We start from the raw sequence: 12,687 nt of genomic DNA, 5'->3' as shown, positions 1-12,687 counted from the left end.
TGAGTGAGTCTCACCCCAACATCCTGCTTCCTCCTTTTTTTTTTGAAAGTGATTTGATCATATTGATGTCCCCCCCCAAAATCCAGTGGATGCTAGGATGTCTTCCTCTTAGATCCTCTAGTGAGGTGAGTAGTCTTATTTGTCCTGAAGCAATTGAGGAGCATAGACATTAGTAGTCAAGTAACAATCTTTGTCCCCCGGAGGTTGAATAATAATAGAGAGATGATTTCTGGAAGCTTCTGCATCTGTGATCTCTATTTTTTTTGAATTCCAAAGGGTAAGAATTCCCCCCACTGTGTTGTTGGCTTTGACCTTTGAGCCATTTGTTGTGAAGGTCCTGTATCTTTTCTACTGAGCATTTGGTTTCCTGTATGAAAACCATATCTGGTTTTTCTTCTTTTATTCTATTACTGAGATTTCTTTGCTTTCTTTTGCTGCCTAGTCCCCTGATGTCCCAGGTTGTGAGCTTCATAATGAGGTATTTGTAAAAGAGTAACTGGTAAGATCTTTCATCTTACCTGAATTAATCAGGAGTTTCCCACATTCTGATAAGAGATCATTCTATCTTCTTCTTCCTCTTTTTTGCCTGGATTTTTGATGGAGCATCCTAGTGAGATCTCCATCTATTTGACCCCTTTATTCTCCTGGCTCTTGTAGTGTCATTTGACTCTAGCAGCCTTTTTTTGGGATCTATTGAGGAAGAGTTGTTGCACTCTGTCCAACTGCTCTTATGGCACGGATTCAATCCCTTTTTTGTGCCCTGTTCTAGAAACTGTTCAAGTTCCAAGTTCTCCCTCTCAAGGATCTCCTGTAGTTCTTGGTCTTCCGTTCCTACTTCGTTGGGGGTCATATCCTAGTCTTATCCAAGTCATGTATTGGTTTGTGGGTCCTCCTTCCTTTCCTTGTCATCCTGTATTATGTCCATAATATATTCTCTTTCCCTTTCTGTTGAGGTTTTCCCCTTATCTCTACTTTTTTCATTTTCTTCCCCTTCCTCTTCTAGAATCTCAAAACTATTGTGACTTGGTAGGTTATACTCATTGAGTTTTTTTTTTTGTTGCTTCCCCCCCCTTCCTTTCCCCTTTCCTGCCACCTTGGTGAAACCCTCAGGGTCTTTACCAATGTTGCCTTTCCGATTATTCTCTCTTTTTTTGAGAGGGCAGTCTCTGAAGAGATGCCCATGTTCATGAAATTTTTGACATCTGAATGGGATGTGATCATAGTCAACTGGTTGGATCCATTCCTCATCATAAACCTCCAGGATGACCTCATCCGGGAGTGCTCTCGATAAATCCATTTCAACGCATATGCGTAGAAGGAAGTGTATTTACCACGCAGAGTAGCCTCTAAAATTTGTATGAAATGACCTAGTTTATTTCCTATAACTTTTAAGGATTCAGGCAGCCAGTAATCTAAAGGTAAGGAATATAGTCTAATCCATACCAGGACCGAAGTGAACGTTTCTTTCTCCGGCACAAAGTTCATCATCCAAGGTCACATGTAGAGACCCGCGGCAGTAAAGAAGTAGGGTCCTCCTTAGAATATTCTATCTTTATCCTCCATGTTCTTAAAAACCACAGTGAAGAAATATTTAGAACCCAGATGAATAGTTATATCTCCTTTCATTTTCTAGGTGGTTATTATCAAAGTGTATGGTGCTTTCTCCATGGGCTAGACTCCCATGAAATTACATATGACTACATAGGTAGCCATGTGATCTCTCTGTTCCTGCAGAGCTGGATCACTAAGGTCCACCAGTGGTTTGATGATAGTCTTGGGCTTGCAGAGTACCATTGGAGCTCTGCTTTCCGTCCTCTGGCCTCTGTCTCATTTTGTTGTTTCTTCCCTAGCCTCCTCGTGGCTCCCTTTCTCGTCCTAGGGTCCGCTACCTTCCAGCGCTTGGTTCTTAGTGATTCTTGTCTCTTTCTCCTTGAGTTTTTCTGCTTGCTCAGACTTGTCCCTCTACCTTTGTTGAAGACAACGTTACTATAGGAGGGAGTGGAGCTCCCTCCTGCTTGTCCCTCCATGGTTACCAGATTGCTGATGTCAGCCCCTGTTTCAAACCCTAGCTCCTCTGGTTAACACTCCACAACCCTAACAATCTTTTCATATGATTGATTTATTATTAATTTGATTCTCTTGTATAATATTTTAATAACAAGTTTCAAATTTCTAGTTTAATATTTTTCTTTTATATTTTGATAATAATATTGTTTTTTATGATATATCATTGATTTATTATTAATTTGATTATTTTCCATAATATTTTAATAATAAATAAAATTTGTAATTTACAATTTATTATTAGTATAATTTTTTTGTTTTATATTTTGATAATAATTTTATTTCTTATAATATCATAAAGTTTTTTCTAGCTAAACCATTTAATTTGTCACTGATGAATACTAATGGGTAATTATAGTGAGATATTAGAACATTTCATATCTATGAATATCCATCAATGTGATGTGATAGGGTGTCATACAATTATTATCAAATTCCATTTTCTATTAAGTTTTATGTATAACCATATATATTAGGTAAATTTTAATCTTTTAATCATAAATAGTAATTTATTATTCAATAAATACAATTTTTTAATTTCAACAAAATTTAAGCATCATTAATTTTATTATTAGTCTTGGTTTCTCCCAAGATTATAATACTCGCTCTGCAGTCAAATTTCATTGACTTTATTATTTTGTTTGGTATTTGCAATTTTAACAAAAGTTTTGGGAAAATGTCGAATAATCCTAATTTTCAGTAAATTCAAAATTAATTATCTAATTTCTATAAATCTTATTTCTAATTTTCCATTGGCTAAGCGAGCTTTGATGTGACATAATTCCATTTTTTAGTTTTTGAAAAATCATTTTAAAATAAAAAGACTAATTTTGTGAATGGCATTATGTTAGTGAGTACCTTGGCAATAACATTGACACAATGCCCTAAGCAGGTCATTTAAATAAGCGAGACTAGGGAGGTTTGTTGGTGAGTGCTCTAACATTGACACTACTACTACTCTACCCAATGATGCTAGAAATGACAGGGTTCCAGGTCCCTTACATAAGCGAGGGGGCGGGGAGAGGGGAGAGGGTTGAACAAATATCCCTAGTTGTGTGGAGTGTAGAGGAAGAAACGAGGGGGTCGAGTGAGGGTGTAGTTGGAAAAATATTTGTAATGTTGACACATAAACTTCCTTCCACACCCTTTCTTATGTGCACATAGTAGAAAGTTCCAATGTTACCCAATATGAAGCACACATGGCAATTGTTGTTTCATACTCCATAATTTCTTTATTACAACATGGCAGATGTATAATTTATCGAGTTTATCTAGGGGACGATGAGTCAATAATCTATATCTTGGGATTTCACATTTAAATTGTAACATGCCTACCATAAAATCTTTCATAAAGCTCATATATTTACTAAGTTAGAAATTATGAAGAATCTGTTGAAATCAAGAACTATTTTGATCTATTTCTAACTAATTTAGTTTGTCATAATTCCCTTTATTTTGGGATTATTAAGATGGTGGTGATAGGATGGGAGTGGGTTTGACACATAACTGAGAGTGAGATTGCAGTTCTCCACCTCCCTGTCAGTGTCGCTCGTGCACAAGAAATTCATTGCCTCAACTATCTTTGCAGCAAGGCATCGGTTTAGTCTCAACATGATGAGTCATTCATCAACTTAATCATATTAATAAATGTAGCCAAATTTATTCTATAGAACTAAATATTCCAAACAATGTCCAACTAAGAAACCTGAGCATTTTCACCAACTAATTAGGCATATAAGCTCTATCAAGGAGGAAGCAGCCAAGAAACCATCTTGGCATTAAAAGTACCTATGAATTTGTCTCCTCCTATCACAACCAGGAAAGATGCCAAGATTATAATGATTGTTATGGTTACAGCTCACGCCATTCTCCTAGACCTTCACCCTATCGTGATAGACGTATGTATTGTCTTCAATGCTCTCCTTACCAAGGCAATGGTTAAAGAAGAGATTGTTCATGCGCACCTCCTTATGGTGAGCCCTGGTATTGCACCAAGAGTGTTGCAACTCCCAAGGGCTCCTCAACTCTATTTATTAAGTTAGGGTTCGTAAAAACATCGAGGTGACAATGTTATATGCGCAATAGATGGGATTCTACTCATGCCACCCTCAAGTAAGACATCTAATCAATAGTGTTCCAAGACCATTCCTCCTACCAAATTATAATGAGAATTAACTAGTGAAGGTGCAATTTAGAAGCTACCTCTAACTATGAAAAAGAAAATGCTATTAACTTCAACTTGCAAAATGCCATAGAAATAATTCATGAAAAGGAAATAGCTAAACTACTTGCAGAAAGGAAAGTACATTATCTTGAATCATCCATCTATTTATCATATCTACTTGCAGAAAAGAAGCTAACCTTCCAAACCATAGTTCAATATTCTATGTACCATCAACTAGCTCACACTAGCATGTAAATCAATGTTCTATTTATGCCAAAAATGTGATAAGGAAACTAACAATATTCTATTTTTTTAGTGAAGGAAAAGGAGGGTTTGGAGTGGCCTAGGAGCTTCCCTTGATAATGAAGTCACACCTGGGGGTCAACATCCTTCTAAAATAAGTCCAAATTGCAACAAGGATCAAAACTAGTGAAGAAATTGGTTGCTACATGAGGTAGCAATACAAGTTCTTTGTATTGTTATAGGAAGGTTTGTAATGCTACAAGAGGGCTACTGAGAAGGTTTAATAGGTGGAAATGATGGTTTCAGTGTATGGAAAGGTGGATGGAGGTTAAGGTAGATGAGTGAAGGGTGGCCAAATCCCCTAGCCAATATCAAACCATTTTGAATGTTTGTTTTGCACTAGGAGGGATGCTCTGGGTGATCTTAGGGAAATGATCTCATGAAGAGAAGTTTTAAGACAAAATTTGGGGTTCAAAAGAGGAGGCGAGGAAGTCCAAGATGGAGGTGGTGAAGGTGCCCTTTCCTTCAGATCCAAACATCCCTGCAATCATCACATGCATATAGCCATTTATCATTGACAAAATGAAACAACTAATAGTGGAAAATATGAGTTGAATTTAAATGTTGTCTAATTTATGCCAAAACTATGATCTAATCAATAAACCAACTCCTAAGCTACAACAAGAACATGAAAAACAAGATGAATAACACAAATATTCTTCCAATAAATCATAAACATAATACTTTTGGACTTGGGTTGTAAATCCTTCTATTCATGCTCCCATGAGAGAGATGAGGTATAGGATGCAATCAAAGATTTTGATGGATTATTCTTTACTGAAATCCAAGAAACTAGAAGTGCTCTAGACTGAAAGAGATAAAAATACACAAGGGGGATCTAAGCCACTAGGGTTGGGCCCAAACCAAAGAGCCTCAGCCCTCTGGAATTAACTCAATGATGAATCAATAAACAACTTCTCATTATCATTGAATCAATGTCTAATACATCACATAACAATAAAAAATAACAGTGCCAAGTTCTTGAGCTCAATATCTACCTAACTCAAAACAAAACTTGAATTTTAGTGAGCTCTTTTACATGATTATTTGTACAAGAGGGTGGATACTAGCATATCCCTAGAAAATAGGAATATTTGTCTCCCACAACTCAAGAATGGTGGATCTTGTTCCTCATTACTTGCACTTGCTTGGCTGCCAATGACCTCGTTACTTTCACTTGCTTGGCTGCCAATGACCTCGAGCTGATGAGAGAGAGTGTGTTGTGATCTTGGGCTGATTGAGGGAGTTAAAGAGGTGGACAACCCCCTATATTCTCTCCTTGTTGTCTACTCTGATCCCCTACATAGAAATCATCTAAAAAATTGCTCCATTTCCTGCAATTAAACCATATTAGGCCACATGACATAAAAAACATCTTTTATCCTTCTCACTAAGCATAATATAACAAAAAATGTAAATAAATGTGAGAAAGAGATAGTTCTAAAGCTGGAGGATGGCATCATGACCCTTATAATGTACCTATTGATGAGCCTCATCATTACCCCCTACTAAAATTGTTGCTCATCCTCTGAGAAACTCAGTCATCCATGTGTATCTCTCTCATGGCCTTGGTGGCCTCCTTGACATCCCAAGGCTCCTCAGATGGTTTTCCTTCTTGGGGATAGAAACCTGCATTCTTCTCTATTTTTGTCCACTCCTTCTGCTCTTCTGCTTCATCTCTTCCTTCCTGTAGGCCTAGTAGCAAGGGTGGACTGAGCTTGAGTCCTATCCACTTGACTTTCAACCTTTGCATGATCCTCTTGTATAAGGGTGTTCTCTCCAAGGCATTTCTTAGCCTTTCAGGAGAGTGATATTGTCTGATTTGGAGGTTGTGGGGTAAGGCATGCCATCTCCTCTTGCAAGATTGCAGGCTTTCTGTTCCCAACAACCTGAATGTGTCTTCAAAATGCAGGATGACATGTTGCTAGTTATTAAGGTATTTAGGTGCCAAATCAACATCATTAGAGATTATGCCATGATTTCTAATGAAAACCATTGGGCTCACTAGCTGTGCCCTGATATACAATGGGTCATTTTCCTCCATTGCCATTACTCTTTTCACTTCCTCAACTATTGCCTCCTCGTGAGTCATAGTGTATCCCCAAATCTTGCATTGGGATCCCAAAAATTCATATCCATGTTGTGCTAAGGTTTTGATTGGAATTGCAACCAATGTTCTTTGAGAAAGAGGGAATAAGACTTTGATGGATGTATGCATTGTAATGGCTCTGTGGAGAGGATTTCCATGGCGGCAAGTTGCGTTTCTTTCTCGTGCATCTTATCTCTCAACCACATATTTTCTGCCTCTAACTGCTCCTTCATTGTAGACTCTCGCATTCCCATCTCACTTAATTATTTTCTCATTTCAAGGACCTTTTCTTCCATGAGGACCACATCCTCTACCTTCTTAGATTTAGCAATTTGCATCCACCTGTGGGTTCTTCCTCTTTTTGTTTCTAACTCATAACAAAGTGGGACTTGAGATTTCTGGGAAATAATCCTCCCTCGTTATATGAATTTGTAGTAGGAGATCAGGCTAGATTTTGGACTAGGCTCTTGGAGCTTTATGAAGTCCTTCTCAATTTTTCTTGGGGAGGCTTCTGCCTCATGTAGTTTTTGTGTCACATTTTAGCTTTCTAGTAGCACATTTTGCTCCTCTAGCTGAACATTTTTCCCCTCTTGTAGCATCCTCTGTTCCTCCTGTAGCATACTATGTCCCTCCTATAACTTCCCTTTTTCTTCTTATTGGAGGGTTGTTGGTGTCCTGGGTTGTTTGAAGGAGGTTGATCTGGTGGTAGGCCTCCTCACATATGCTATAGGAGTCTTTGTTTTGGGTTTTGGAGAGGTGACCTCTTCAATTTTCCTTCAGTTGGTCCTACCTCCTCTTTCTTGCTTGGGGACTCCTCAATTGTGATGGGGACCTTTGTGGGAGTTTGTGGCTTCCCTTGCTTGATCTTGGTGCTTTTCTTGGTCTTAAAATATATGGGGGCTTGCCTTTGTCTCTTCCTTTTAGGTTTAATCAGGGTGCTTAAGGTAGCTAAAGTTGCAGCTACCTCATGTTTAGTGGTTCCTAGAGACAAACTTGTTTTCTTTGGGGGTATCTCTATTTCTCTGGGCTCAGTAGTCCTCTTAGGACTTAATGTTTCTTTTTCTTGTTTTTTCCCCTCTTCTTTTTCATCTTTTGCTTCTCTTACCTCTGCCTATGTTTCTTCTTCTTCCTCTGTTTTCATCTCTACTTCTTCTATTATCCTTTTTGATTATGTCTATTTTTCTTTTTATTCTGACCCTACATCCTCTTCCTCCTTTTTCCTTGCCCCTTATTCTTCTCCCTTTGATTTTCTCTCTTTTCCTCCAACACTAGAGGCCAAGGTCTCACCTAGTGTGAGGGCTTGTGTCTCTACGAAAGTTTCTCTATCCATGTCTATGAATTTGGACCAAAGGATAGGGATTCTCAAATTATTCAAGGCATCCACCACTATCAGTTTAATTAGGCCATGGTGGCCTAGGTGTTGTTGTTTTCCCTCTCTTACGTTTTGACTCATTTCCCTGATGGACTGCAAGAGGAAGTATGGCACACTAAGTCTTTGAGAAAGAGGAAATTCTACCTTGAACTTGAGTTCATGAAGTAATCTAAAGTGGTAAGCATATACCACACTCATTATTCCCTCACAAGATATGTAATTCAGAATATAGTAGGCCACCTCATCCCAAGGATAAGGTAGGCTTTCCCTCCTAACTCCATTCTTGTACTCGACGGGCTTTTCGTTGGTAGTGAAGAAATTTCTCTTAGCAGTGACATTGGTGGCTTTGTCTTCTCTACTCCACTTGATCCCTAAAGGTAGGGTTGTTATTCTACTAATTATTTTCAGGTTGAGAGAGATAGCCAACCCCCTCACAATAGTGGTGGAACTTTCCTTTGTTTGTGAATTCAGAGCCATGGAAAATTCAAAGGCAAGGTCATCATCATACCCCTTTAATAACTCGAAGAATCCTAGCCACTGGTGTCTTCTAAAAATGTCTACCATAGGAGGGTGTAGGTGGATTCTCTTGGTATCTGAGGGCTCCCTCCTATTAAATCCTCCCCCCATCTCTTCTTTATGTTCTTAATTAGGTGGGGAAGAGATACTTTTTCTATGGCTTCAGTGTTTAATTCAGTCACAATAGTGAGTCAAAAATTCCTTGTTAATGATAATTACCTATGTTTCAATCACTATATTGCTCAAAACGACCTACTAATTGCACAATTAGATTGCCACTATCTATAGAATTTAAGTAAAATTTGCATGCAATCTGATGGATGGATGAAGGAGATGGTGGCACTTACTTCTTTTCAAGTAGTATAGGATGAAGATGGTAATTTGGAAATCAATTTGAACCTCTGTGGCCCTTTTTCACCTTCTCAACCTTCCTGTAGCAATCTCTAGACCCTCATGTAGCCGTTGCAGGCCTGCCTGTAGCTCCTTACTATTGCAATTTTTGAACGAGGTTTGAAACTTCTCGATGGCACACCAAGATTTTCCTCTCCCTAACTATTTTTGAAATGAGTGAGTATGAAAAAGAAATCGAGCCCAAGTACATAATATGCCATTTTTGAGTTAAGGCTTGGAGCGTTGTGGTGACCTGGAATCACATAAGGTTTCCTCTTTTGGACCGTTGTCCCTACTCTAAGTAATTATTTCTCCTTTCCTAGTAATAACCACCCACTATTTTTTATCCCAACTTGGATGATGTGACATTTCCACATTGCATGAGTGCTTACCATCACTTTTAGGTCACTAGCTAAGGGTGGCCAAGTTAACTGGCCACATCCAGCTTATTAAAACATCCTCTCTCGACATTTATACATTTTTGTTATTCACACATAGGGTGGAAGTAAGTGTTTTCCATACATGTGCCTAACTCATGATTGAATTGTTGAAGGGATTTGCATGCTGGAGCTAGACCATATCATTGGAATCAAGGAAGTTGACTTGATGGTGTATTTCCTGTGTATTTATTCATATCTCCTCATGATACTTGACTGCTATGTTTGTTGTGTGTGCAGGTACCTAGTTGATGTTCAAGCTACTATTTTTGGTGGAGATTCCTACTAGGAGTGATATGACTTCTTCAAAGTTTTCTCATAAGGTTCCATCACCCCCCCGAAGAGAAAAAACAATATCAGTGCTTTGTGTGATGCCTGCACAAGCTACTACATGAAGAGGTTTCCTTCCTATATAAGTTATTTCATTTTCCTCTGGGGTCTTCAATCTGCATGTGGGTGATGAGAGAAATTGCAACAAGTCCTAAGGACAGCACAAGGATCATGAGGGAGGAGTGTGGATTTGTATAAATGAAGATGATGGCTTCTGTGTTTTTAATTTATTTTTTAAAAGGGTAGGACAAAGTGGAGGATTTTAATTATTTTTTTGTGAAATGAGATGGATGAGGGATGGATGGATGATGGAAAGTAATGGGGGAACCTTATTCATCATTGTTAAATTCATAAGGTCCCTGTTGGACTATCCTTGTCCTCAGATCTCCCTCATGTAGCTTTATGGAATCCTCCTATAGGACCATAGGAACTTCCTGTAGCAATTATAGGTCCTTCCTGTAGTAGTCTAGAGAGGAGGTGAAACCTAAATTTAGGGCGAATGGGATGGTGGAGAGAGGTGGTCACATGAGTGGAGATGATGGATAGGAAGTGGACTAATGGAAGAATGAAATAAATCTTGAGAATTTTAGCCCTATGGCCATGAAATCTACCACTGTATATAATCCTTCAAAATGGAAAAAAAAAGTTAGCAGACATGGTAAAACTCTTTCCTTGTGTTTTCTCTTTTCTTTTGTTTATTTTTATTTTTATTTTTTCTTTTTCTTGAGGCACATAAGCTGCCTCAGAGGATGTTTTCAACCTACATGCCTGTCTTAGGTGCCTCAAGAGAGGTTTTCACCTAGGTTATTTTTTCTTCTCTGTTTTTTACTCCTAAGATGCCTCAAAGAGGTTTTCAAACCAGGAGTTGGCCTTAGATGCCTCATCAAGTTTTTCATACAGACCTTTTATTTTTTATTTTTTCAACAAAAATATCTAAAGGTGTTGTGGACTGGAAGTTATGACACTCCCAACCACATTGACTTCTCTACTGATTGTACCGATGAATTCTACCTTAGACATAGGTTTCCTGTATAACTTTAGCCTATAACCATTGAAAAGAAAAGGTATCCCTTCTTCATCAATGGTTTTGATTTGGACAGCTCCATTTTCATGAATTTTTTCTACCGGGTATGGGCCTAACCATCTTGTCATTAATTTTCCTTTAAAATATTTGAACCTAGAATCATATAACATGGCCTAATGCCCTTCTTGAAAAACCTTTTCCTTGATATGCTTACCATGCCAGACCTTCTTTTGCAGTTTTATAACTTCAGTGTGGAGGAGGGCCTACATTCTAAACTCATCCAAGCCATTCAATTGGAGCAACCTTTCTTACTATTCTTTGGTGACATCTAAGTCCAATTGGGTTGGTATTCTCAATGTGTTATATTCAAAATCAATAGAAAGCAGAGCTTTCTTTCCATAAACTAAATCATACAGAGTGAACCAAATAGTTGTATTCCAAGTGGTGTTATAAGCCCAAGTGGCTTCCATTAATCTATCTGCCTAATATTTCTTGTTGTTGCTCACAACCTTGGTGAGGATGCTCTCCAATTCCCTATTTGTAACCTCTACTCGGCCATTTTCTTGAGGGTTATAGGTAGTATATGTTCTATATTTGATATTATGCTTCCTCAAGAGATTCTCAATCAAATGTTATGTAAATTGAACCCTTGATTGATGACTATCTCCCTTGGATACCCAAACTTGTAGAAATATTTTCCCTTAAGAACTCAACCACCTTCTCCTCTGTTACTGCTTTAGTAGCATTTGTCTCAACCCACTTAGTTAAGTAATCAATGCACACAATGATGTACTTTTTCTTCCTTGATGGTGGATCAATTGGCTGAATGAAATCCATGCCCTACTTGTCAAATGGCTCTAAGGCCACTTGAGGTTATGGAGGCATCTCATACCTGGGTGTGGGCTTCCCCATCCTTTGGCACTAATCACATCCGCTGGTATACCTTCTTACATCTTAATGGAGAGTGGGCTAATAGTAGCCAACTTGTAAAGCTTTGAAAGTTGTTCTCTTGGTAGCAAAATGACCCCCATAAGGCCCATCATGGCAGGTTGAGAGGTTGTCAAACGTGAAGGTTAACAGGAACCCTTCGTGCAAGATAGCCCATTCACTCATCCCATGGTGGAGCTCCATCTCTATATACCAGTTCATGGGTATAACATCTAGGGTATGACAAAATAGGTGCACCCACTTAGGTTGTGGCTCTTCCCCATAGACCTTTGTCCACTTGGAGAGGTGCGCGCGTGGATCATCCCGTCTATCATACTTATTTGTTAGTCACATCTGAGGCTTCCCAAAATGAATGTGCATCATTCTCCTGCATTTGCGCCATTCCTCAAAGCTTCCTTGGTGCATACGCCACCACCTCATGGGCGTAGCATGTAGTACCCATTTCAAAACCTTGAAACGTTGCTGTTCCAAAACCTCTCTTTCAAATCTATTTAGGAAAGCATCTACGTCTTTTAACCCATCATAATAAGGCAGATCCCTCACTTCTGTCAATACACAGCACAATGATCTTGTCATCATATTACAGTTCAGTGTGGTCACCTATGCAACTAGTTCTGCCATCGCTCTATTTCCTCATCTGAATCCAATGTACAGGAGCTTTCGCACTCCCATGAGATTCGTCCATCTGCAATGGGATTTACCCAGTCTTGCTCTCATGCGGTTATCTTGTAGATGCAGTCCAATCCGTCATCGCTTTCATAGTCATGCACTGGCTTAGTGTAGCACAATCCCCCAGTAGGGTCCAAAGGTACGAATACACGTAGAGACTCTTTCTCAAAAACCATCTTGCACTTCTTCAGGTTTATCACCCCGTTCATGTCAGTGACCTAATAATTTCCTAATAACGTGGGGTAGGGATTGTTGTCATCCACAATCTCTATCACTTAAAAGTCTGCTAGTGTGCTTGCCCCTTCAATATCCACAGTGATTCCATGCAATCTCCCCATAGGTATGATCTTTTCCTGGTTCGCCATTCGCAGCTGGATAGGA

This window comes from Pinus tabuliformis, chromosome 7 (genome assembly GCF_031772625.1).
Source record: "Pinus tabuliformis cultivar Carrire ecotype Pingquan chromosome 7, CPIR1, whole genome shotgun sequence".
In the NCBI taxonomy this organism is placed as follows: domain Eukaryota; kingdom Viridiplantae; phylum Streptophyta; class Pinopsida; order Pinales; family Pinaceae; genus Pinus; species Pinus tabuliformis.
Note: the sequence above shows the minus strand (reverse complement) of the source record.